The sequence below is a fragment of the Lonchura striata genome, chromosome 24 (genome assembly GCF_050655825.1).
Source record: "Lonchura striata isolate lonStrDom1 chromosome 24, ASM5065582v1, whole genome shotgun sequence".
NCBI classification, from domain to species: Eukaryota; Metazoa; Chordata; class Aves; order Passeriformes; family Estrildidae; genus Lonchura; species Lonchura striata.
In genome coordinates, this window is record NC_140726.1 from 1,727,214 (window position 1) to 1,753,147 (window position 25,934).

Below are 25,934 nucleotides of genomic sequence, written 5' to 3' on the forward strand. Positions count from 1 at the left end.
GAAGCTCGGAGCTTTGGTTGGGGTGGTTGGATCCAGCACTGCCTCATCCGTACTCCATCCCCGTGCTCCAAAGAAAGGCCAAGGCTGGGCAGCTTCATTTAGAAACCAGAGGGGGGAAAAGCAGAGCAGGAGCCTGGACTAGAAGAATATTAATATTTAATCACAGCAGGGCAGAGGTCACCCAGGCAATCCCTGTTAAATGTTATTGAAACAAAACATTCATATTCCCACTGTAGGGAGAGTTCAGGAGAGCTGCCTTTCTCCAGTCTGCTCTCAGGACTGGCGCCAGGAGTAAATCCAAGAGTAAATTCTCCTGGGAGAACTTTTCTCCATGGAGGGGTATGATCCCTGAATACAAGCAAGGGTTCAAAGCTGCCTTTTGCAGGAGCCAGTTCTGCATCAGTGTCTTGGTTTGAAAAGCCAGGTGTCTGCTAAGGAAGGCAGGAGCCTCTCTTGAAATAGAGAATGTAAACCCCCTCCCTCTGAAGTATTATAACTTTGAAATTAAGGGGCTCTCGGCAAAAATATGGGAATAGGAATAACAGTTCCTTATGAGAGAAGAAAATACAAATTTTTTGAAAATGCAGTGATACAAACCACTGCCAGAGTCAGAGCAGCCCTGTCCCCTGTGGGTCAGGGAGGTGGCTCAGCCCCATCCCAGGGGGGCTCAGCCCTCCTGCAGTGCCAGCTGTGCTTCTGCTGGAGCAGGATCTGCACAAGGGGGGAGTTTTCCTCTGGAGCTCCAGGGCTGGGGGAGATGGGCCTGGGCTCCTCTGGGAATGCAGGGGAAGAAAGCTGCTCCTCTGGGAATGCAGGGGGAAGGAAGCTGCTCCCCTGGGAATGCAGGGGGAAGAAAGCTGCTCCTCTGGGAATGCAGAGGGAAGAAAGCTGCTCCTCTGGGAATGCAGGGGGAAGGAAGCTGCTCCTCTGGGAATGCAGGGGGAAGGAAGCTGCTCCTCTGGGAATTCAGGGGGAAGGAAGCTGCTCCTCTGGGAATGCAGGGGGAAGGAAGCTGCTCCTCTGGGAATGCAGGGGGAAGGAAGCTGCTCCTCTGGGAATGCAGGGGGAAGGAAGCTGCTCCCCTGGGAATGCAGGGGGCAAAGGCTGCTGTGCTGTTCCCAGGTCAGATTGGATCCAGGTAGGAATGCTTGGCTCCTCCCCTGGGCAGAGCCTCTCCCCATGGATGATGGAATTTTCTCAGCCATTCAGGGACACTCAGTGGCCATGAACAGCAGAGATGTCCTGGAGGAAGGATTGGCTGTGGAAGAGATAAAGAAAAAACTGCCCCATGAACAGCAGAGAACTGCCCCAGCTCTGACAGATGGCAATAGAATACACAGCCCAGCCACATCTTGCATTTCCAACCTAACACAATCAAAGATGGCTTTGAGGACTCCTGGATTTCCAGCAAGAAGCTACAAATACACCACGGAAAAAAGGACAGTCCCAGAGAATCTTGGAATCTCAGACTGGTTTGGGTTGGAAGGGCCCTTAAAACTAATCCTGTCCCATCCCTTACCATGGCAGGGACACTTTCCACTATCCCAGGTGGCCCTAAATCTCCTCCGGCCTGGCCTTGGGCACTCCCAGGGACTCACAACCTCAGAGGCTGCACATTTATATACCAGATTCTTCTAGGGGGCTTTTGCACATTGGGGATGTACAGAAGATGTAAGAGGCACAGCGTTCATCCCTCTTCCTGCCCTCATCCGTGCTCTGATGTCCATCTCTTCTTCTGGCTCTCCACAAATCTGTGACAGGAGGGGGCAGCTGGGGTGGGTTGGGCTCTGCTCTCAGGGAACAAAGGATGGGACAAGAGGAAAGAACCTCAAGTTCCACCAGGGGAGCTTTAGCTTGGATATTAAGGAAAAATTCTTTATGGAAATGATTGAAACTGCCCAGGACAGTGGTGGAGTGACCATCCCTGGAGGGATTTAAAAGCCGTGTGGACATGGCACTTGGGGACATGAGTTAGTGGTGGCCTTGGCAGTGCTGGGGAATCAAAGGACTTGATGATTTTTGTGGGCTTTTTCAACCTAAATAATTCCATTATTCTGTTTTGTGACTCATGAACCAGGAGAACTTTCTCCACCAAGTTCTGCTGCAAATATCCTCCACCTTTACTCTTTTACTGTCTCCCTATTCAGTATAAGATTATCTTTTAAAAAAAGATAAATTCATGAAGATATCCATAGCTTTGCTGCATTTCACTCCCTCACTGATTTTCTCACTGCCCGCTCTTCCTGAACCTCGGGAAGCCACAGAAAGCCCCATGGATGTGATTTGGAAGGAGTTTCCAGGGGTGGCATCCCAGTCCACGGTTTGGCACCGTGTCTCCAAACTACTCTCCTCAGAATCCTGCGAGGGGTCAAGCCTGGGGCAGCAGCTCCTCAGCACCTGCTTTGACAGGTCGTTAGCACGTTTGGTGTCTCACTTCCCTCAAAGCGGGATTTCTTCCCTGAGAATTAATTCCCATTTTTTGCTGCACACAAATCATTAGCCGGGCTCTCCAAACAAAGTGCTAATGCTTCCTGTCACCTTCTGCTGCTCTGATTCCCCCAGAGCTGCTGCAATCAAGCCCATGAAAAGCCAATCAATTAAGGCTCAAAGTATCAAGAGCTCATGAGCAGGAGTGAAGAACCCAACACATCATTACGGAGCCTGTGAAATTCCTGCCTGGAGAACAGATGTGTGGGAAGCAAAGCAGGCCAAGGTCCTTTTCCTTCCCCAGGTGGGATGGAGCCTCCATCCCAGAGCTCCCACCTGTGTCCAGCCATCTGTGCTTTCTCCAGTGCTTCAGGACCAGGAGAGGACACATCTTCTCCCTGCTGGCACCACGTGGAGGTTGGACCTTCCAGTATGAACACCTTGAGGGGCTGGATGTGCCCCAATGACTCCATCATTCCCACTGGTTTTGAGTCCTTTTCCTTTGTAAAGGACTGAAGAGGTTTTCTTCCCCCTTTTCAATGGAATCCCCCCAAACTCTACAAAACACCACCCACACCAAAAAACAGCCCCTCCAAACAGCTCCAGTCTGAGCCAACCTCTTCCGCTAAAGTTAAACCCAAGCATCTGCATCAAAACACCAAAACCAGAAAACCAGAGCTTGCCTGCCTTCAGATTTTAGAACAGAACCCTTGTCTCCATGGAAACTCACCCTTCTGGGTTTTTTCTCTTTTTTTTTTTTTTTAGTTCAGAAAACAGAGTATCAAGGCATGGAGCAATCCAGGGGCTGAGGGGAAAGTGTGAAAGTGTCTGGTTCAGTCCCAGCATTGCAGGAGGGATGCACCGCATCCTTCTGGAGAAGAGCTCTTCCCATCAGATACATCTACAAGCTGTTTCCAAGCAGAAGGTTTGGTTAAAGTAAAATTTGTTGTTTCCATAATAAATTGGATGTGGGGTCACAGAGAACAGGAATCATAGCTGGGCAGTCCCATGTCAGCATGGGGTAAGCCTGGATTATACCTCTGGGCCTTCAGACTGACTCCATTCAGGGATTTTCCTCAAATTCCCTCAGGAGAGGCCAGATTCTCTCCTGAGGGTGGGCATCAGGACCCTGGTGAAGGTTCCTTTGTGTCCTTAGAGCTGCTCTTAAAGCAAATCTCCCCTGGACTTGTGGAGAGCTCAAAGCATCAGGAATGAAGCCAACAGGGATGAAGAAATATTCCCCCTTTCCAAATACTTTTCGTTTCCAGAGCCAGCTATCTTTCCAAAGGGCAAAATCCAAATTTTGCTTCCAAAGTACATCAGATGCTGGAGCAAGGAGGTGACAGATGAGCTGTGGCTGGTCTCACTCAGCACCCTCGAGTGCCCTTCCTCAAGGTCACCCAGCTCATCCAGTGTCTCACATCTCCCTCCAAGCATTTGGCACTTGGGAAAAGACTCCCAGATTTCCATCTGGTGATGGAAAAGAACATTTTTAGTAGTAACTGCCCATTTTTAGTAGTAACTCTGAGACCTGGAGTTACATCTTCTGAGTATACTCCAGGTCTCCATCATTAAGGATGATCCAGTGCCTGGCATCCTTTGGGGCTTTATCTGGTTCTCTCAGGCAAAAATTTCTACCCACAACACTTCCTGTCCCATCAGGAAGCTGGTTTTGAGGCATTATCATTAAATTATCCCCATATCTGAGGAGGATATTCACTGCTAGAGACTGTGACCTTTGTGATACCATAGGAGAAATCCTTCCAACAGCTGTTCCAACATCTGGAACATCTGGAGCTCTCGAGCATGCTCAGCTTCCTGATGCTTATGCTCAGTTTGGAGTACATGACTTTAATAGACACTCACAAACGTCTGGTCCCCAAAGCCCCTGATGTTTTGGAGGCTCAAAGCTGCCCTATATTAATACCATTATCAATAAGTCTGGAGTATGGCTGGACATCCTAATTACTCCTGATGGCCTCCCAAATGGCAGGAGTGAAGTTTAAGGTCAGCCAGAGGAAAAAATAAAAAAAACAGACCCAAAAAACACCAGCTTTTTCCACTTGAGGGGACAGATGGAAACCACAAAATGGTCTCAGACCTTCCCCAGCCCCCTGTGTCTTGCCAGGCTCTGCTCCACCTGCACAAAATGTTCTGGAGAGTCTCCTTCTCCCTCTGATTTAAGAAGTTTGTCATGGCCCTTTCCTGGCAAGGGATATTTACAGGTGAAAATGCAGAGGGGTGTTTAGGTAAGTGGTATTTATAAGTACATCTGCAGGGAAATGTTTACAGGCAAGGTACTCACGGGTAATTATAGATCAATACTTCAAAGCAGAGTAAATAGAGAGGTAAAGGACCTCTGCTGGTGCGCCACAAATAAATATTTAGATATAGCAGATGCACATAAGTGTGTGCAGGTTACGTGGGTGAGATAAAGAGTGGGATTTAGCTGGAGCCCTTTTCCCGGGAGCCGAGGCTGTGCCATTAGTGGCGCATCCATAACTCAGCGCCGCCGGCACGCCCCAGCAGCGCTATCGGCTCAGCCCCGCGCTCCATCAAACCTGGCGGCCAAAACAGCTCCAGCAGAGATAGGAGTGCAGAACTGAAGGTCAAAGAAGTCTTTTTTTCCTGTTCAAGGAGGTCTCGTGCCTCCCCATTCCATATCCTGGCACGAAACCTGGGACTGGAGTCATGTAGTGCCTTTCCAGCTCCCTCTGACTCGTTGGATCCAAATCTCCCTTGACAGTCACGCGTCGGTTTGTGTTTGACAAAGTTCAGCCAAGCAACGAGCAGCCTGGAAGGCCCTGAGATCCTGCTGAAATCCCCATCCAATTTATCAAGTCAAAAATTCAGCCGGGTGGGAGCTAAGTGGGATGAAGCTCTGATCAAGGCGAGAGATTAGGGCAGAGCCGGTTACACAAATCACAGCTCTGACTGGGAGGGGGAACAGCAGGGCCAAGGGGAGCTTCTCCAGAGCTGGGCAGAGCTGGAGATAAGGGCCTGGTGTTGGTAAATAAAACTACTGAGGAATCGCATGTCTGATCAGTGTCCGCTCCCGTCAGGCTCGCGGGAGCTGGTAGCTTTATTTCCAGGCTTTTCCCCGGGAATACTAAGGGCATTCAGAAAGGCAAGAACAAAGCTACAACTTTATTTGAGAGCAAAACAAAAGCAAACAAATGCATACCCAGAAGACCAAGCGTTGAAAGAAAGCAGGAGACTGCTCAGGCAGCATCTGAGGCAGCCCTTGGACACCTCATGACTGTTAAAAAGTTTCCTGAGGAGTAAAGGCTTTTTGTTGGTTGTTTTGTTTGTTTGTTCACAGGGAGAAAACAAAGTGGAAGGATTGCTGATGCCTTTGGTGGTAAATGAAGACAAATATCTCTCGATTGTGGAGATTGCCGGCATGGAAAAAGCTCTGCTTGCATCATTTTGGGAAGAGGCTGAGCAAAGCTTTCAGGTCCTCAGGCTGACTTTTCAAAGATGAGCTCGTGCACCCAGGGGGATCTACACCCTGCAGCTCTCGGGAATGGATGAACCCTGCAGCTCTCTGGATGCTGGCACGTGTCCCCTTGAGAGACATCCCTTCTTGTTCCACAGATGTCAAGAGCCTTGAAGAACCCTCCTCTCCTGATATTTTCACAGCCTCAATATTTTGGAAAAAATTGCAGTTTCTCACTTAACTTTGCTCTGTGGCTGCCTTTAAACTATTTGTTCCCATTCTTCCTTTCTCTGAGGGCTTAAAGAGCCCTTTAGTATCTGGTATTTTCTCCCTGTGAAGCTACTTAGACATGGTAATCAAGTCACCTCTCTGTCTCCTTTTTAATAAATTAAGCAGATGGAGCACTTTAAAGCTTTTTTTTTTTTTTTTTTTTTGCCAGCCCTTGAATTATTGTCTGTGGCTCCTTCTCAGCCCTGCCTTTACTGGCAGAGCTCAACGAGGGCACAGCCACCACCTCTGCCCATCCCCATCCTACTCCCCAGATATCCAGGTCGGGAGGCTGTGCTCAGCCTCTGGGAGGTTTTATAGTTTCAAACCTCTTGCCAGTCAGATCCTTCAGACAATCCAGCTCATTAAATGGAAAGAAAGACTTTACATTTACAGCCTCCATCAATGTATAAAGCCCTCAGCTTCCCGACGGCCTCTGCCTGGCCGGCATTATAACGTATTAGCTTTTTTCTTTATTTTAAAAGCAAGAGATAATAATTAAAGATTGGATTATGAGCTAGCACAGCATCACAAGAAAGACACAACTTTATCGTATTACATAGCATCAAAATTAATTAGAAGCGCGTTAATCTCTAATCTAGGAAAATATTGCAGGATCTCTGGCCTCAATATCATATCCCCCATCCAGTGCCTGACAGCTGGCCCCTTTGAAAACCTCCCTGCACCATCCCTGCAAAGAAAGCTTTGCAAAACTCGTGTAATCAATGTGGCTTTGATTAGTCAGAGCTTGCAGACACTCTGGCAGCCGCTCCCGGGGCTGCTGCTTTGTGCCCGGCCCGGTGCTCCCAGGGACTGGGAGTGAGTCAGGTCCCATTCCTGCTCCACCACAAATCAGCACTGAAAGCTTTCAGGAGCACAGGGAAGGGCCTAAACCAGCACTGATCACTGGATGCCTTTAGCATTGGGATGGAGAGAGCTCAGCAGGATGAGGATCCAGGCAGGCTGCAGCTCTTTTCTGGTGCTTTGCTCCTTTCTGCTTCTGCAGGGCTGAAGTGGCTTTGGAACAGCAGTGGTGCTGCCAACTTCACCCACGTTGGCCACAATCTGAAGACTCCACTGAAGCTCCAGACCTTGGGTTTATTTGACTTTCCAGCCCCATGTCTTGGTTGCCACCGTTACCCAGGAGATGCCACTGTGAGGGTGAGCAGGCCCTGGCACAGGTGCCCAGAGCAGCTGTGGCTGCCCCTGGATCCCTGGCAGTGCCCAAGGCCAGGCTGGATGGAGCCCTGGTCTATGGAAAGTGTCCCTGCCCATGCTTTGGGACTTCGTGATCTTCAAGGTTCCTTCCCATCCAAACCTTTCATGATTGAATAATTCTAGGAAGGGTGACAAACAGTCCTGGAGACAGCAGGCTGTAAACACAGCAGGTAACAACACTGGACCCTGGACACTGAGAAGCCAACAGGGAGAACATCCAGTCAGGCTATGGCGAGAAGGAAAGGAGAAGAAAATGTTCATGGGGATGACTGGGAGTGACCATGCAAATAGAGACTACACATCAGGCTGTGATTGACTAGAAGATTCCTAGATTCCTGTGATTTCTAGAACATTCCATCATTGTCATATAAGTGAGTGTTCAACACCATTTTGGGGTCTTCTAAAGGAGCTACACACATCTGACAACATCAGACTTCTAGGAAGCAAGGACTTTATTTCTTAGGGGCAGCTGTGAGCAGGTTTCTGTTTGTGTTTTATGCTGTGCCCTTGTGCACCCCTTTCTCCTTATATTAAAGTGTTTCATTTATAGCTCTTGAGTCGTTCCCGTCCCTTTTTATTTTGCCACACGACTCCCAGCTGGTCCAGTCCTCACTCGTTGGATGTGACAGGAGGGGCCTGGGCCTCAGTTGCTCTGTGCAAAGCAGTGCCCCAAACTCCCCATTTCAGGCCTCAAACTTCCCTTACAAAGCTCAATTCCCTTTGGGATCACAACCTGCAGACTCCTGTATGGTCACTGTGGGAGCCCAGCACATCCCTCTGGCTGCCCTGGCTGTCCCAGACCCTGGCAGGGGGCTCGGAGACCTTGGCACAAAGTCAAAAACACCCGTGGCTTCGATTTTAGCCTGTGGAAAAAGCTGCCAACTCTGTATGAGGAACTACAAGCCACAGGGGTTTGAGTAGTGTGGTAGCTGAATTAACATAGGGTGAAAAAGTAGAATTTTAGGGTTTTAAAATAAGAGGTTCAAGGGGACAAGATGGAGGGATTTGGGTGTGTCCTGACCTCCTCCTCCTTCTTGTCCTCCATGTCTTGCTGTGATGGTGACACTTTTCTATTGGTTCAAGGTAGAGACACCGTCCAACATAGATGATAGATATTGGCACAATATTGTAAACATGGTACACGTAGTTTTCGGTATAAAACGGTAACACCAGCCCAAGGGAGTGAGAGTCTGTTGCAGACTGACCTGTGGGACAGAGCACAGCTCCTTGAGAAAGCATCTTGTAGATAAGAGAAAATAAACAACCTTGAGAAGCCGACCCTGCACACTCCGACTTCTTTGGCTGCGGGACTGGGAGAAAAAGACTTTTTACAATCTCGGGGTCATCTCATCCGCCAGATCCCCGAGAGGTCATCAGCCTTTGGGACCCACCCAGGAATACTTGCATTCCTCACAATAACCTGGAAGAAGCAGGGAAATGGTGGCTGCTCAACACCTTCCACGCAAGCAAGAAAAGAAGCTTTGTGACAACAGCATTTTCTTCCCTGATCTAAATATTTACATTACTGAAGTGGAAAGGGGCTGGAGAGGAACCAGCCTGGGAATGCAGGATCCCTGGGAGATGGGCTGGGAGCTGTTATTCAGCAAAGAGAAGTGCAAGGTAATGCAATGTGGGGAGACCACTTAAACTGTTCCTGCACTCCAGTGGTTTGTGAATTAATTGTAGCCTGGCAGGAAAACACCCAGGCATCCTGCGGAATAACCTGATGGAAGGAGCTGCTGGTAGCCAAGCAGCAATTAGGAGGGGAAACAAGTCATTAAACTGCATTAAGCCAGGGATGGGAGGTTTTAATGCAAGGCTAATGCCCAGCTGGGTAAATTTGTGAAGGATTGACTCTTTCCCTGTTCATCTTTGGAACAGCCTGTCCCAGGACACCAGAGCACCATGCTCCCCATTTTGCTGAGGCAGGACTGCCTCCTGTTTGATGTACAAAGTTTCAATGGCTGCCAAAAAATGGGAATAAATCCAAGGTCCTGCAGGCTCATTGCTGCCATCGAGACAGATGAGGCTGCTCAGAACTGGGCACATCAGCTCCTGGAACTTTATGGAGTCAGCGAGACTCCCTGCACCTCCCTGAGCTGAGGGACGGGGATGGGAGATTGAAAAGATTTAAATTTGTGTCTGCAATTTGGGTAAAGCATTCCCTAAACCACAGGGATCAATTTGTTCTATCTCAGGGAGATCAGAGGGAATGGCCACACATAAATACAGATGAGAACCTGCACGTGGCTCTGGGTCCCTCCCTGCTTTAAACTCCCTGTCAGCCTCCTCCTGATCCCAATTCCTGCTGCACATTGGGCTTAGTGCATAAATATCTATTTAAAAAGTGCAGGACACCCTCCTGCCAGGTGTGGAGATCCCCTGTGGGTGTCACCTGCTGCCACCTGACCTTTACAGAAGGAGAAACTGCAGCTTCACATTGTTCATCCTCCAGCCTTGGTGATGTTGGAGCCAGCAGCAGGTTTGGCCCGAGTTTCCGTCCTTCAGGGTGCCAGAGACTGCACTGGGATGCACTGAAGGGGACTTGGTGCTGAGGAGCTGGAAAATCCTTGTGAAGGTGAGAGAAAGTAATGGAGAACAATGGTGCTGCTTCTGCACAGCCTCCCTGAGAGCTCCTTCAAAGGGGATTGCAGCACTGAGGGTGAGAAAATCCCTCTTGACTCCTTCCAGCATTCCTCAGGGCAGTTATCCATCCCATATATCCCATCAAAGTCACAACCTGTCTACATCTCATTTCATCTTTTCCCAATCCATCCCATCCCATCCCACCTCACCCCTTCCTTGCTCTCCTCCTCCCTCAATCCCTGGAGACCCTTTTCTCCTGGCTGAGGGTGGCTCTGATTTCCCAAGAGGAAAGCAGCCCCTCCTCCCCATTCCTCATTTCCTCCTCATTTCCTCCTCATTTCCTCCTCATTTCCTCCTCATTTCCTCCTCATTTCCTCCTCATTTCCTCCTCATTTCCTCCTCATTTCCTCCTCATTTCCTCCTCATTTCCTCCTCATTTCCTTGGAGCAAACAGGTGAGGATGTGAAAGCATCGCAAGGAGCAAGGCAGGGTTGGTGGCAGGAGAAGGGCAGGAACTGCAGCTCAGGGTCTCCCCCAGCACATCCAGCCCCACTGGCAGTGGGATCCACCCTCCCATTCCCACTGTGTCCAGAGCAGATAAATAGCAGAGGAGCAGGAGCCCAGTTTGCCAATGGAGCCTGGAAAAGCCAAAGGTGACCAAAATATTGACCAGGATGCTCACAGAGCCCCGAGAAACTGCAGCTTTATGGATCCCACTGGCTGCAAATCCCAGCCCTTCCTGGCTGGAAATGCAGTAATCAGGGAACTCCTGCTCCTCTCTTTGGGACTTTGGTCTCTGTTTATGAGTGTGTGAGAGTATTCACACACCTCTCCCTGCAATCGTTTTTCAATTGCCCTGAATCCAGCACCAACACGGCCTTCAAAGTGTCCTGCTGGGCTGGATTCCATCTGGGATTGGCTGGATTTGGTCTAAAATGGGCTGGATTCAGTCTGGGATGGGCTGGATTCAGTCTGGGATGGGCTGGATTTGGTCTGGGATGGGCTGGATTCAGACTGGGATGGGCTGGATTTGGTCTGGGATGGGCTGGATTCGGTCTGGGATGGGCTGGATTCCATCCAGGATAGGCTGGATTCAGTCTGGGATTGGCTGGATTCAGTCTGGGATGGGCTGGATTTGGTCTGGGATGGGCTGGATTCCATCCAGGATAGGCTGGATTCAGTCTGGGATGGGCTGGATTCCATCCAGGATAGGCTGGATTCAGTCTGGGATTGGCTGGATTCAGTCTGGGATGGGCTGGATTTGGTCTGGGATGGGCTGGATTCCATCCAGGATGGGCCATTCCCAGTCACCCTCTCACATCAGGCCCTTGTGAAAAGTCCCTTTCCAAACCCGTCCACAGTGTAAGATGTGACCAGAACACAGCAAGAGATTTTCCTGCATGGGGTCACCTCTGTAAATCCCTCTTCATGCCCACCCTCCTGCATCATCTGCAGGCCATTGGGCCCAGGATGGGCCAGGAGCTGCAGCAGCTGGATCCTGTTTGGATGGAAGCACATTTTAGGTTGCATTAACTCTCCCAGGGTCCAAAGGAACTTCTGCATAGATTTGTCAATAAATCCAGCAGCTCCAACAGCAAAATTCAAACCCAGCCAGCAGCTGTTGGATGGAATCTACTGAATTTCAGGTCACTTTGGGCTCACAAGTGCCCACTCAGCCAGAGGAGACCCCCAGCTTGCCTCGGGCTGTGTCCCAGCTCCATCCCTGCTGTATTTCCTTCCCAACACCAGCAGCAAACCAGACCTGGTGTGACTGAGGCTTTGCTCCCTGCAGAGCTTTGCCAGCTCCTGCCAACTGGAAGTTGGGTCTCTGTTGGATTAATAATACCTTATGTCCGATGGATTCTATGATTGATTATTATTACCAACAAAACCCTCCCAAAAGTTGCCTGTTTCAGACAAAGGAGACTGATTTGATTTGTGATTTTTTGATAGGTACTTAGTAAATTTTTTCTTTAGAAGACAATTAAACCCCTGGAGGAAAGGGAAAAGTGTTTAAAATACAAATAAACAGGCTTCCTGTCAAAAATTACAGCTTCCAAAGGGGGCAAAGGGCCCAGGATCCATCTGCTGAGGGGCCTTGTAAGAAGCTCCCCCTAGTAAGGAATCTCTGAGAAAGGCTGAGTTTAATTAGAGCCTTAGATGTTGTTTTCCCCCTTGCACAGATGTTTTCTCCATCCTTTACTCCTCGTTTCATCCCTGAGTCCAGTGGAAAGTGATGGAAAGCTCCTCTCTGCCTTGGGTGCACGTAATGAGTGCTGCAAACATTTGGGATAAAGTTGCCCAAGGCAAGAGATGATGCTTTGACTGCTCCAGCAAATTTCTCACCACCCTCCTAAGATCCATTTTGGGTTTTACAACCTCCAGACTGCACCTTTTGGAGTAGAGATGGAGCCTCCATGACAACAGCAGGGGTGGGGAGGGGCAGAGGGTGAAAAGCAGGAGGGTGGGGATGAAGAGGGATTTACAGAGGTGATGCCACGGAGGAAAAGCTCGTGTTGTGTTCTGCTGACTCCTCACACTGCAGACAGCTTTGGAGAGGGACTTTTCATAAGGACCTGGAGTGATGGGATGAGGGGGAAAGGACTGAAGATGAAGGAGGGCAGGGTTAGATGGGATATTGGGAAGGAATTCCTCTATGTGAGGAAGGAATTCTCTGTGCCCAGAGCAGCTGTGGCTGCCCCTGGATCCCTGGAAATGTCCAAGGTCAGGGCTTGGAGCACCCTGGGATAGAGGAAGGTGTCCCTGCCCATGGCACAGAGCTGGAATTAGATGAACTTTAAATTCCCTTCCAACTGAAACCATTCTGGGATTCCAATTAAAAAAGGCAAGGAATGAAAAGCATTTGCAGTTTGGATGTTCTTGGGAGAAACGAGTTTGTCTTTATTGGCTGCGCTCATTAAAGATCCTGGTGAGAGGAGAAATCCTGACATGAGTGATCGGAAACGCAGGTGATGGAAGACCAAAAGGAAAAGTTTTTTTTTCCCCTCCTCTCCCCTGCTGAAGACAGCAGGAACTGGGGAAGGATTGACTTAGCTCTATCCATCAGGAAAAGACTTTCCATCAAAAAGTGAGCAAGAAAAATTGCACCTGGGAAAAAACAAGAAGTCTGCAAGGAGAGCAGCAAACTCTCCTCAGAAGCCAACAGAGTCCTTTTGGGAAGGACTCAGCAGGGCAGGAGACTTGGGCAAGGCCTCGAGGAAGGCAAAAAGAACTTAAGAGTTCTAAAAGGACATGAAACAGGTAGGGGGGAGATGGAAGGAAAGAGGTCCCCTGGAGCATTTCGGGAAGAGAAATGTTCTCATGCAGGATGAAAGGAGAGGATGTGGGAGCGGTGCCAGAGGCGAGGCCGGGCTCAGAATTGGGAGAGATGTCTGGCTCAGAGGCTCATTGAAGATTTTTTGGTCGCTTCCAGCTTGGGAAATGTTGCTGTCAGCTCAGTGGGTCTGCCTCTGCCCTGGGAGTAACCACCTTGGGAGGCTGCAAGGGAAATAAACTCATTTTAGCTCAAGGCTGGGGTCCCACCACCTCTTTTTGATCAGTCCCGCCTGAGGGGGCCCACAAAAGGTGGAGCTGGAAGGGTTTGGGGCAAGGGAAGCTGTGCCATGGCAGACAGCACTGCAAAGGCCCAGCAGACATGGAGAGGCAGAGCTCTGCCAGGATCCCAGAGGAGACCTTGCAGAATTTGTTAGCAGCCAGGAAAGCAGAGCAAAGCTGATGGAGTGAGGCTGAATTTGAAGACAAGGACATGCCCTGCAAGGACAGTGAGATTTGTTACCAGCCCTTTCCATCACTCTCCTATTCTATTCTGGTTTTCTCTGGATTAATCAATTCCTGGGATTAATTGGCTCTGCTCCCACCCAGCTGCACTGCAGGGAAGACACTCAGAGGCTCCCCTGGAAGGGCACAGCCCGACCACATCCAGCCCCGACATCTCACCCGGCTCAGGTCCTGCTACAATTCCCACAGAACATTTGCATTATGCAAATTTGGCATATGCAGATCAGCCCTTCCGAAAATAATGTGCAATCAGGCAATTAACAAGTGCCTTGTCTTTAGCTCACAGGTAGGCTCAGTTCCTGAGACTCTTCGTTCTGGATTGGCTCTGCAACCTTAATAATGGCATTTTCAATTCCCTGGCAGCCTTTTTGGGATGGATTTTCACTTTCTGTTCCTGCCCCGAGCCCTCTCTGCCACCCACTGGCTGGCAGAAGGGAGGGTGACAGAGGGATGCTTTTGTCACAGCAGAGACTACAGCCATAAATTCCACTTATAGCCAGTAAAATCCAGGCATCCAATTAAACCCATAATCCTATAAACCTGCCAGCAATCAAGCACACTTTTAAAAATCAAGCCCGACAGATACTTTAAATCAATATATCCAAGTAACAACTCACAGCCTGTAGGATCATCCAACACTGCGTTCTCACGAAAAGAATAAATTTTCCAGCCCGTGCGTTGGTTTTATGGCTTTTTCCCCTTTTTAGCTTCTCCAGAGGAGATTCCTGAGTGATGAGTGACTGCCAGGGACTGGGGGGAATCAGGAGGAGTTTGGGCCATTGCACTCCATAAGACACCACCCCTCCTCAGCTCCTTCTGGCTGGAGATGTTGGGGGGACCGATGGTTTGCAATAGACCCTTACTATCCAGGGTTTCTTTCCAGAGAGGGAAAACAATGAGGATTTAATTTATGAGCAGCTTTCCAATAGCAGCTGAGGGTTCTGCCAAATTCCGAAATCTTTTCACCAGGTGAGGTACAAAGTGTTTGGCACTGGGAAGGGACAGGGCAGGTGATGGATGCTGAGGAGCATCATTGCCACTCATCATCCCAAAGGGGACAGGAGCCACTGGGTTTGTGGCCATCCATCAGGTCCCCATGGATAAATCATTGTGTTCCTTCTCTTTTTCGAGAGTTTTCACCCCAAAGACATCGACCTTGCTGCCCCCTGATGTTGGCACTTCCCTGGGGCTCTGCAGACCCTGAGAGGGGCGTGGGAAAATCATGGAATGATAGAATCAGAGAAACACAGAACTCAGCAGTGGGAAAGGGAAAGGTTTTAGTGTCAAATTTGGGCCTTTGGGCTGCCACCACCAAATCAAAGTGGTTCAACGAACCCTGCAACAGCTCCAGGGTTCACTCCCAGCCCATCCACAGCTCCAGCTTTTTGGGAAGATGCAACTGGGGCTGGGACAACACTTCAAGAGCCTCTTTGGCTCTGTCTTGATCTGCTCAAAAGAACTTGGAAATGATGGTTTCACCTGCATTCCCGAGGTGGCCTGGGCGAGGCTGGCCGGCAGCTGCAGGAATCCGGGAGGGCAGGAAGGTGGGAGTCAGGTGGATTTTCACACCTCCCATTCTCCTGGGCGCTCCACCCGCTCCAGCTCAGCCCCCAGCAGCTTTGCAGTAGGAGCAGCCTCTTTGCTGGGAGCTAAACCCCCGTGTGCAGCAGCAGGGCAGTGTCTGAAGCACATTTCAGAGAGCTTTAAACAGTTTTATAGCAGCTGTTTCTTTGTGTCCCCTTTCCTGTTAAACCAGGTACTTCCAGCATCGGACTCTGAATGCAATAAACACACGGAGTCATAAAAAATCCCTTAGGCTGCCCTGGAACAGCATTTCCAGACCTCCCAAAGTGGCTGGTGAGGCTCAGAGCCTGCCAGGAAAGCGCTGCTTACCCAGACGAGGCAGCAGCACGTGCCCAACCCAATGGATGGCACAGTTCTCCTTTTTTTTAAAGTCCTTTATGGCAATAAACTGTAAACTTGAAATTAATGATCACTTCATGGAGAGAAAATGCAGCCATTGACCTGGGAGTGAACCTCAGCCATTCCAGGCACAGCATTTGCTGCTGTTCAAATGTTCATTTCCAGGGGTTGTGGAACAGAACTTTGATCTTCTGAATACCAAATATCCTGATGCCACTGAGCTGTTTCCTCCCAAAAGTTCATTTTTGCAGGGTGTCCAACAGGTTTTCACTCATTGAAGACCAAAATGCAGCCAAATAAAATTTCAATTGCAAAGATTCCCTATGGCTACAGCTCCAAATATGATTAAGTTGGTGAAATAATGATCCAATGTTGAGGATCCCAGGATCTGCATCCCAGGACCCACTATTCCAGCATTTCTCTGGTTATAGAAAAAAACATTTCTCTTCTCACAGGTTATTTGTACCTGGTCAAAGCATCGGCCCAGTGCAGAATCCATAGGAAATTATTCACATTTATCCCAGATCCAGGGTGAGAGTGGCCAAATCACCCTATGACAAAAGGCAGCACGAGGATGATCCACTCCATCTACTGTTTAATTGACTGCAGGCCTGGAGTTAACAGGGAAAAAAACATAAAACTGTCATTTCAGAAGCCTTGTCTCCTCTCTTGGCTAATAGGATTAGACAAAAATGTTTAAAATCAAAATCCCAAAGCTTGGTGCTGGTTTTCAAATGAGGCTGAGGCTTTCTGGTGAAGCTTTTTTTTTGATCTTTCTGCTGAATGGTGACTCCAAGTCAGAGTCCCAAAGCTCTTTGGGGGTTTTAGGCAGCTCAGAGCCAGATTGTTTGGAAAAAGTGGGGGTTTGGGGTCAGAAAATTCCATGGTTTTCAATCACAACACCCAGGAAAAGCATCCCAGGGGCTGGAGAGGCAGTTTGAGCACAGCAGGGTTTGGGGACACCACTGAGCTGCTCCTGTCAGTCCCAAGGGATGCACCTGGCAAAAAGAAAGGATGCTGGAAAATTGACCAGAGTGCAGAGAAAGGCCCAGAAATAACCCAAGGGCCAGGAAAAATGCATTACAGCGGGAGGCTCAAAGAGCTTCACCTCTTTATCTTATCAGGAAGAAGAATGAGAGTGATTTGATTACTGCACACGAGCACCTTCTTGGGGAGAAAACACCTTTTTAATCCATCAGCCAAAGGCAGGACGCGAAGTAAAAGCTGGAAGCACAAGCCAAATCCATTCAAACTAAAAATCAGACAGTGGATTTTTATTTTGTTTTAATTTTTTTTCCCCATCAGCAAGATGGGTTCAACATTAAAACAACTCACCTGTGAAACAGCATCCTGCTCAGACATGGCTCAGTGGAGAGCAGCACAGGAAAATATTGGGGTTTATCCCGGTGGATTTGGGGTCTCAAATTCTCTGCAAGGCAGGGAAGAGCTGCAGATATCCCCAAGCCCTTCCCATCTCCTCCACCCTTGGATCTCTGTGCTAGACAGAAAAGTTTGCCACTTCCCAGCCCCTCGCTCTCCTCGCAACCCACAGATGCATCTGATCCACACTGCAAGATAATGATAGAAAATTACAGTGTAATAAGATAATGGGATTTATTTATAGCATTTGCTTTCCAATCACGCCCACATGATCTATGTATCCCCACACACTCACACACACGCTCACAGGCACTTTCCATGTGTGTGGATTTGCATAAGTGCTTGGCTTTGTGGAAGCAAAATGCCACCTGGGGGATGTCTCAAATGGTTCGATCCCAGCGAGAAGGGTGCTGGCACATCACAAATAGTCCCCTCATCATCATAACAATGACACCATATTTCCATCACACTTTTCTCTCAAAGCACTTAACAAAAAAAAAAAAAAAGGAAAAAAAAAAAGAAAAACAGAAAAGGAAAAAAGAGAGAACAAAAATAAAAAATAAATGTAAACTGCTACCCAAAGCCCGGTGTGCAGAGAGGAGAATTGAAATGCAATGACAGCCTCAACTGGAGACAAATCCCGTCTCCAATAGAAACAAGCCAAGGGAAATTTAAGGAGGCAGCTCATAATTAGCTGGGGATGGTCAGCACAGCCGGGCTCTTAATGAGCTCTCTCCCCACGGGGCTGTGTCGGGTCTGAGCACACGGAGGTGCAGCAGGTCAGGGGGCTCCAAATCCCAGCCCATGAAGCACCACAACAACTGAGCTGAGGATGTGGTGGCTCTGCCACCACTGCCTGGAGTTTCCCAACCCACAGCAACCCAGTTTTACCACTCAAACAAAACTCTGGAGCTGTGGAAGCTTTGGGAGGTTTTGTCCTCCTGCCTTGAGGCCACTGGGATTTATTATTGCATTCCTAAATCCCACTGCAAGATGCATCCCTAAATCCAGCTGCAGGGAGAGGACAGAAGTGTTAGAAAAGGTGAATGGGCCAATTATTCCCTGCAAAATGATCCTGTGCCCTAAGAAATCCTCAGCCATGGGCACAGGGATGTTTGCAGGGAAAGCAATGGCAGAGCTGATGAACCCCACAAAATTATGAAATGGTTTGGGTGGGAAGGGACCTTACAGCTCATCCTGTTCCACCCCTGCCACAGGCAGGGACACCTTCCTCTATCCCAGGGTGCTCTGAGCCCCATCCAGCCTGGCCTTGGACACTTCCAGGGATGAGGAGCCCACAACCTCTCTGGACATCTCCACTTCTCCAGGCTGCTCCTACTCTGATCATTCCCATCTCGTGCTCACCGTGCCAGAGCCACCATGCCAGGGGACACTCAGGACCAGATTTTGGGGTGAATCATCAGCTTGTTAAATAGAAGATCATTTCAGCACCCTCAGACTTAGCAGCAAACGCTTTTTTCCCAAATACTTCCCTAAGGGCACAGCGAGATTGTACCTGCCCATCCACAGGGTCTGATTAACCAGGGTGAGCTGAGTGGGGAGACAGTGGGTGAGGATCCCTGCTCAGATCCCTGCTCAGGACCCCTTCTCATATTCCCGGTTCAGAATCCCTGCTCAGATCCCTGCTCAGATCCCTGCTCAGATCCCTGCTCAGATTCCCTTCTCAGATTCCCGCTCAGATCTCTGCTCAGGATCTCTGCTCAGATTGCCTGTTCAGGATCCCTGTTGAGATTCCCACTCAAATTCCCTGTTCATATTCCCTGTTCAAGATCCCTGCTCAGGATCCCTGCTCAGATTCCCACTCAGATCCCTGCTCAGATTCCCACTCAGATCCCTGTTCAGATTCCCAGTTCAGGATCCCTGCTCAGATTCCCACTCATATCCCTTTTCATATTCCCTGCTCAGGATACCTTCTCATATTCCCTGTTCAGGATACCTGTTCAGGATCCCTTTTCAGATTCCCACTCAGATCCCTGTTCAGGATCCCTGCTCAGGATCCCTGCTCAGATTCCCACTCATATCCCTTTTCATATTCCCTGTTCAGGATCCCTGCTCAGATTCCCTGTTCAGATCCCTGCTCAGATTCCCTGTTCAGGATCCCTGCTCAGGATCCCTGCTCAGGATCCCACCCCAGCACCCCGGCCCCGTGGAGCCCACGCCAGGATCCCTGTTCAGACACGTCTCTCTCTCCTCAGCTGCAGAGAGGTGCAATTATTTTCCAAGGGCTGCTGAGCATCTCCACCGAGCCGGCTTCTCTGGGGAAGATCAAAGCCAACCTCTGATCAGGAGAGCTGAGCCAGATCCCTGCACGGGGAGGGAGAACGGGGAGGAGAGGAAAAACATAAAGAACCCGGGGATGGCCGGCAGCAAGGGGAAGTTTTCCATTAGTGGGCTGGATAAAGCCTCAACAAGCCCCGCTGGAGTCAAAGGCTCACCTCCAGTGACTGGGTCCAGGTGTGGCTGGGCTGTGACAGCCCCGGGGCTCTGGGTGGGACAGGTCGGGCTGGCCACCCCCTGGTCCTGCAGCACCCACAGCCCACCTCACCTCGGCTTGGGCAACCGAGCCTTCGAGGGAATTTTTTGGAAATGCAAAGGGACCAAGAAGACCCAGATCATCTTTTATAGATGCTGTTGCCTCTGGCAGAAAAGCCGAAGCAATTTCCAGCATTCACTCCTCCTTTGATTTCGGCACTTTGACGCAGGGAGGAGGGAAAGCCCCCAGCAGCAGACCCCAGCCCTGCCGCTCCTGTGGATGCTCCAGGATGTCCCAGCACCCCGTTCCCTCCTGCCAACCCCTCAGCAGCACAAACCTCATCAGCAGCACGGATCTGGGTGAAGGGAAGGGAGGGGAGAAGGTGCAGGACTGGTTCCCTCTCCCTTCAAACGTAGTTGTGCTCTATATTCAAATGGAAGTTTAATGAGCCTTTCCCTATTTCCAGCAACTTTATCACATCATTAAAGCACAGAAATGAATAATACATCTAGCGGGGGGCTCTGCTGAACTCCAGACCTGCTGCAGCTTCAAACGGAGACGGAGCAGAGGCAGCAGGAGGACGGGGCTGTGCTGGGAGAGGCCGCAGAGATCCCGGCTCGATGTGCCAAACCACACCCAGGGGTACCTGAGCTCCTTCCCAGAGCACCAAACTGCTGCCATTTTACCTCAGCCATGGGCACGAGCTGCGTGTAGCCAAACCGCCCCTCCTCCTTCCCTCTCTGGCCGGAAGAAATATAGGAATGATGTTTTAAAAGTGTTTAAACATGACTTTTAATTATTGCTTCCAGCAAACTGCCCGGGGGGTAAGGAGCAGATCCCAGACCAAGCTCCATGTGTGGGCCCATCCTCATGTCTCCGTCTCTTCCCATCCTCAAAAATGAGGCAAAATGGGTAAAAAGGCCTGATCCAGGTCACATCTGACCTCACTGAGAGCTGGGTGAGGTCTTGGCCCAATGATCCCCTCACCAAGCGGAATGTTTGTTACATCCCCATGGATGGATGGGCAGGGGGAGGTTTGCTGCTCCTGGAGGCAGCATCGGTGCCCAAGCACCCACGGGTGTCCTGCACCCCAAGGTGGCCTCAGCACAGGCTCAGCACCCCAAGGAAAGAAAAAAAAATCTCATTTATTAAACCAAAAGCTCATTTAAAACAGAAGAAATTAAAAAAAAAAAAAATCCCAAGAGGCCAAAACAAACCATCTTCAGCTCAGGATGCAAAGTATATTCTCCCCAGGGGAAAACTAAGCAATTAATGCTGGAAAGATTCAAAGATTTTATGGTTTAGGGCTTTTTTATAAATTTTTTCTCATCAAAACTAGTCTTTATGCATTTTTGGCCCATTGTTTGGGCATTGATTTGTTTTTCACTTATTCTTTCTGACTGTTGTGTTTTGGATGGTGCTTACTGATGTGAAAAAAGCCATCTCGTGTTGCTGATAAGGCTGGAGATAACTGCAGAGGTCAAGGAACAGCTGGGAAAAGAGAAAAGAGGAGGGAAAAAAGTTTCACCATCTTCAGCTCCATCCTCACTCCCCCCCAAACCTGCAGAAAAATCACATCCAGTGGCCCAGAATGGTAAATGAGCTGGATTTTCCCCAGGGCCAGCCCGGAGGAAGAAAGGAAGGAAACAATTTAACTGTATTTCCTCGTTATCTGATCTCAGTCGCTTTAATTTGTGCTCTCTTTGAGGCTTCTCCTTTTTTCCTTTACTCGTGTGTTCATCTCCTCCTGCCAGGAGTGTTGAGCTGAGTAATGGATGACATTGCAGGAAAACGGGAGGGCTTTGCCTGGCCCAAGAAACACTTCCAAGGTCGCACGTGAGAGAGGCAGACGCTGCCGTCAAGGTGAGGCAGAAAGCAGGAGAAAAACCCTTCTCTTATCAGATCCTAATAAAATAAATTTGCCACTGTATTCCCATCAGGAGCCAAGAGCAGCCTCATCCTTTTCCATTTCTTCCCCCTTCGAGGATGGCAAAGCTGGTCCTTTACCCAAGGGCAAAGAAAAGTAATTGCTGGGTGAGAGAAATCAGTCTTTAAGGAGAGAAAATCACAGAATAATGGAAAGGTTTGGGTTGAAAGGGAGTTTAAAGCTCATCTCCTTCCATGGGCAGGGCCACCTTCCAGTGTCCCAGGCTGCTCCAGCCCTGTCCAGCCTGGCCTTGGGCACTGCCAGGGATCCAGGGGCAGCCACAGCTGCTCTGGGCACCCTGAGCACACAGAGAATCCTCACAGGGAACAATTCCTTCCCAATATCCAGTCCAAATCTCTCCTCTTTTAGTTCAAAACCCTTCTTCTAGCCCTTTTCAGTGGAGAAGTTGAGGGGAATTGTGTGGGAGCGCCAGGAATGCAGAGGGCACATGGGCTGAAAACAGAAGCAGTGACTCTGGAGAGATGGAGGAGGGCTCCTTGCTTGGTTTGAGAGTTGTTTTTTTTCACAGCGTTTCAAAGAAGCAGTTTGATAAAATGGCTATTAATTATGCCCGTCTTTGTTTGAGCAATTAAGGGGCCGTTTCACTTCTGGGAGAGCCCAAACGGAGCCTAAATGAGGTCAAAGCAAAGCAAAGCCACCTCAAGCTTAATTACAAAAGCAGTTTGATGCTCTGAGTTTGGCCTCTGGAGCTGGGTTTAGTTCCAAGACCAAGGGAGAGGCCTCTGCCTCCCAAAGCACTCAGGGAAGCAGGGATGAGGTTGCTAACAAAGCTTTCAGTGGCAGAACAACGGGACGGCAGCAGCTGCCCAAGAGGGATCTCAGCCCGACGAAGCCTCAGCGCCGGCGCGGGGACAACCTTACGGTGCCAATCCAGAGCGAAACGGAGCCCTGCAGCTCTAATTAAAAGGGCTGCTGTAGCTAATGATCTGCCCAGTGCTAATTAACTTCCAAACGTGGCGGCTCCATTCACTTTCTGCTCTGCTGCTGGGTTTGCTGTTGTTCTCCAGGCTCCTCCTCAGGTCGGCGTTTTCTCTGAGCCATGCCCGGGATGATCTGCTAAGCACGGATAACTAAATCTTTGCAAACCTCTGAGGCCTCTCCTTCTCCGCTCTCCTTTTATTTTATTTCATTTTTTCTTCTCTAATTTGCCCAATTCTGCTTCCAGAAATTGGTGACTTATAATAGAAGTGTCTTCTCAGCTATATTCATAGCACGGTGCCAGTGTGAGGCTCCCAGACGGTTCAGGTAGCTGGGAAATTCAAATTTAGCTCAGGGAGGCTGTGAGAATGCAACCATGTCCTTTGGGAGAGGATTTTCCCCACTTTCCCCCCAGTCTGAACCTCCCATGTGCTGCTTTTGTGGGGTGATTTGGATGTCGGATGGGATATGAGCTTTTCATGCTGGCTTTGTGTTAAAAATTAGGTTCCACTTTGGAATCAGGTGGGAAAAGCATCAGCTTTGAGTGATTTGGATGTGGGATGGGATATGGGCTTTGCACCCTGGCTTTGTGTTGAAAAGCAGGTTCCACGTTGGAGTTAGGTGGGGAAACCATCAGCTTTAAGTGCCAGATTTGGGGTTGTTTTTAACGTGATTGATGCCATGGGTGAGGGGCTTTTGCACAAGGAAGAAATTGATTTCCCAACCCAAAAACCTGACCTATGGGACCTTCCCTGTACCAATCCCACACCCAGTCTCCTGAGAGAAGTGCAGCACTGGGAAGCATGACTGGCAGCCAGCCTTTGCCATCTGCTCCGGCCCCTCATTACGGATTCACAGCAAACACAGGCGACAATTACATCCACACAAACACCTCGTGGTTCATCTGCTGTGGGAACACAGGCATATGCTCCCTGCCCAATAAATCCCACCTCAGAGCTGGGTCTGCTCCAAGAAGACACGGGGAAGAGGGATGAGGTGTTCTCCTCACCTACACTTGTGAGCCAGAGGGAAGGTGTGGGAGAGGAATCTTGCTCTGCCACAGGGGAAGGGAGGTAAAGGATGCTGAGGGAGGATGCTTGGAGGTTCTTCGGGCTTCACAAGGAGCTGAACCCTTTTGTTGAGAAATTCCCAATAATCACAGACTGGGCTGGATGATCCAAAACAAGCACAGAGGTTCAGAGGAGCATCCCAAGGTTGGCACAAGGTCTCTGCCTCTGCCCTGTTGAAGAAGCCCTCTGTGCAAGTCCTGCTGGTTGCATGAGTGACTGATGTGATGAAAGCTGCTCTCAGGAGCTGGGACTGCATTGCTGCTTGGAGAGAAGTGGCTCAGAGAGGGGACAGACACAATAATAGTCCCTGACTCCTCAGCTGCTCCTCAGGCAGACCGAGCTGGCGCCAAGGCTCCACTGCTCCACTGTGGAAACGTGCTTGAGGGACAGAACATCAGCTCTGTCCCTTCAAACCCCTCGAAATCCAGCAAAAAACTGCCATGGATGAGGCAAAAATTGTCCTTGGAGCCTAGAAAGGCCCCTATTAAATCTCCAACCTCCAGCCTTTGGAAGAAGACACTTCCTGTATTCTCATGATGTTCAGTTAATTCTTAAGATATGGAGAAATTCACTTTTTTCTGCATATTTTCCCTTCCAGACCTACTCCTGTTCTCTGTAAAATTGGAGCTCTCCCTACTTCCTCCTTCCCCCCTCCCTCTGATATTCAGGAAGGGGAGACACCCCCACAGCACAGGCAGCAGCATGTCCATAAATATCCCCTTCTCTTTTCCCAAATTTCCATTTCATCGCTCCCACGGCTTTGTTGTAGCAATAAATTGGGAGTGCAACATCTGCACATCAGCCGCTTCCAAGTTTTTGATAAAGCAAGCATCTGACACCTTGTTCTTTCAGTTCCCTTCTTCCTCCAAAAACGGATGTGCCACGAGGTTGCCAGGACAGAGGGAAGGGATGGAAGGCTCTGAGTTGTTAATTTTCATTTAAAAGTTTAGATCATCCCATCCCTGGAAGATGTTCCTGGGGTGAATCCAAACCAAAGGCTTTGCTGGGGGTTCTGTTTAGTCAGCAGCTCAGTGGAAGGAGAAACATCTGCTCCAGCCAGGCTGGAAAGATCCTGGGTATCCCAAGCCAACAGATAAAAACATTGGTATTTCTGGAAGAGATTTCCTTCTTCCCTGAAAATGAAAGTCTGGAAAAATGAATAAGGTTGGTCATGCCCAATCTCAATATCTACAGAAATAGGGAGAAGCTGAGTTTTAAATGAATGAAGGCACAAAGCTTAAGGATCAAAACAAAAGGGAAGCCTTGAAAAAAACCCCTCAAGGGTTGTGAGACATTAACAAGCAGCTGGAATTGTTGGGGAGGACTGTAAGGGGAGCATTGGGATCTTCCCAGGTGTGGGGGTTTGCAATTCCAGGCTGGAAAGAGCCTCCATGGAGGATAAGGAAGATTCCTTAATTCCCATTGCACCCCCTGGAGATCTGGAGATGCTGATGGGAAACCAGGGGATGAAGCATTGCCCTGCCCAGGGCACAAGACTTGGCTGCACGGGAGGATTTTGTTTTCATTCCCAGCCCTCCCACTGCTTGCCAGGGTAGGGGAAAAGGAACTTTTTTTGGAAATTACACCCCTCCTCATGTCCCAGTGACCAGGCAACGAGCAGGGGAAGGGATGGACTTGGTGTGGCTGGTTGGGCAGTAGAGGGTGGGAAGCAGCAGGAGTCCTGAGGATGCTGCTCCCAGATTCTCCAATTAATAAATTAACCCAAAATGCTGGAATCAGGTGATCCCCAGGGATCTTTTCCCACACACAATTTCCCCTGGGGATTTCATCCTCCTTCAGTGCCAGTGATTGAAACTTTGGATCCCAACCCAAAGCTGGAAAGTATCACTGAAAATCCCCCAGAGCCACACAGGGAGGAGGAAAAAATCACTTTTCAGCAAGAACTTGTTGAAAGAACTTGTTGGATTTTTTTATCTTTACAGTATTGCAGTGAAAAAAAAACCCAAATATTTTGTAAAAAATGAAAATAATTTTCTATTAAGTTTTCCTTATGAAAAATCAGTTTGTGGTGGTTTTTTTTTTTTTTTCAAATCTTTGTTTTAACACTGTTAAAATAAATCCTCTGCCAGAAAAGGTTTTGGATGTGAAATGTGGGCATGAACACTGTTATTTTTCCCTACAGAAGTGGAAACTGAGGCAAGGTTTCTCTACCAACCTTTGCAGAGGCTGAGAAACCTGTGCTGCACCAAAAGCCAGCAGAGTGAGAAGCACATAATGCTCAAGCAGTTTCAAAGCAATCCAAAATTCTCCTTTTTTGGGATATAACATCTGTGGGGAGCCAAGGGGAGCCATGGATATATGAATTAAACACTGGAAAATATTGTGTCCAACCAAGTGCTGATCCCTGGAGATCAGTATGAAAATAGGGACAAGATTCCCAACCCCTCCCCACCCTCTTCTCCTCTCCCTCCCCACATCCCTCAGCCCTCAGCGAAGGTTTAACCA

At 49.2% G+C, this 25,934-nt stretch overlaps 1 long non-coding RNA gene across 1 annotated transcript; it reads right to left on the bottom strand.

Annotated features, from left to right (window-relative positions):
* LOC146765452 (uncharacterized) lies at positions 1-25,934 on the bottom strand. The gene is made up of 4 exons (XR_014949970.1): positions 17,616-25,934; positions 16,994-17,226; positions 15,215-16,269; positions 1-13,435 (listed from the first exon to the last, which is right to left on the bottom strand). It is a non-coding gene; the product is annotated as an uncharacterized LOC146765452 (long non-coding RNA).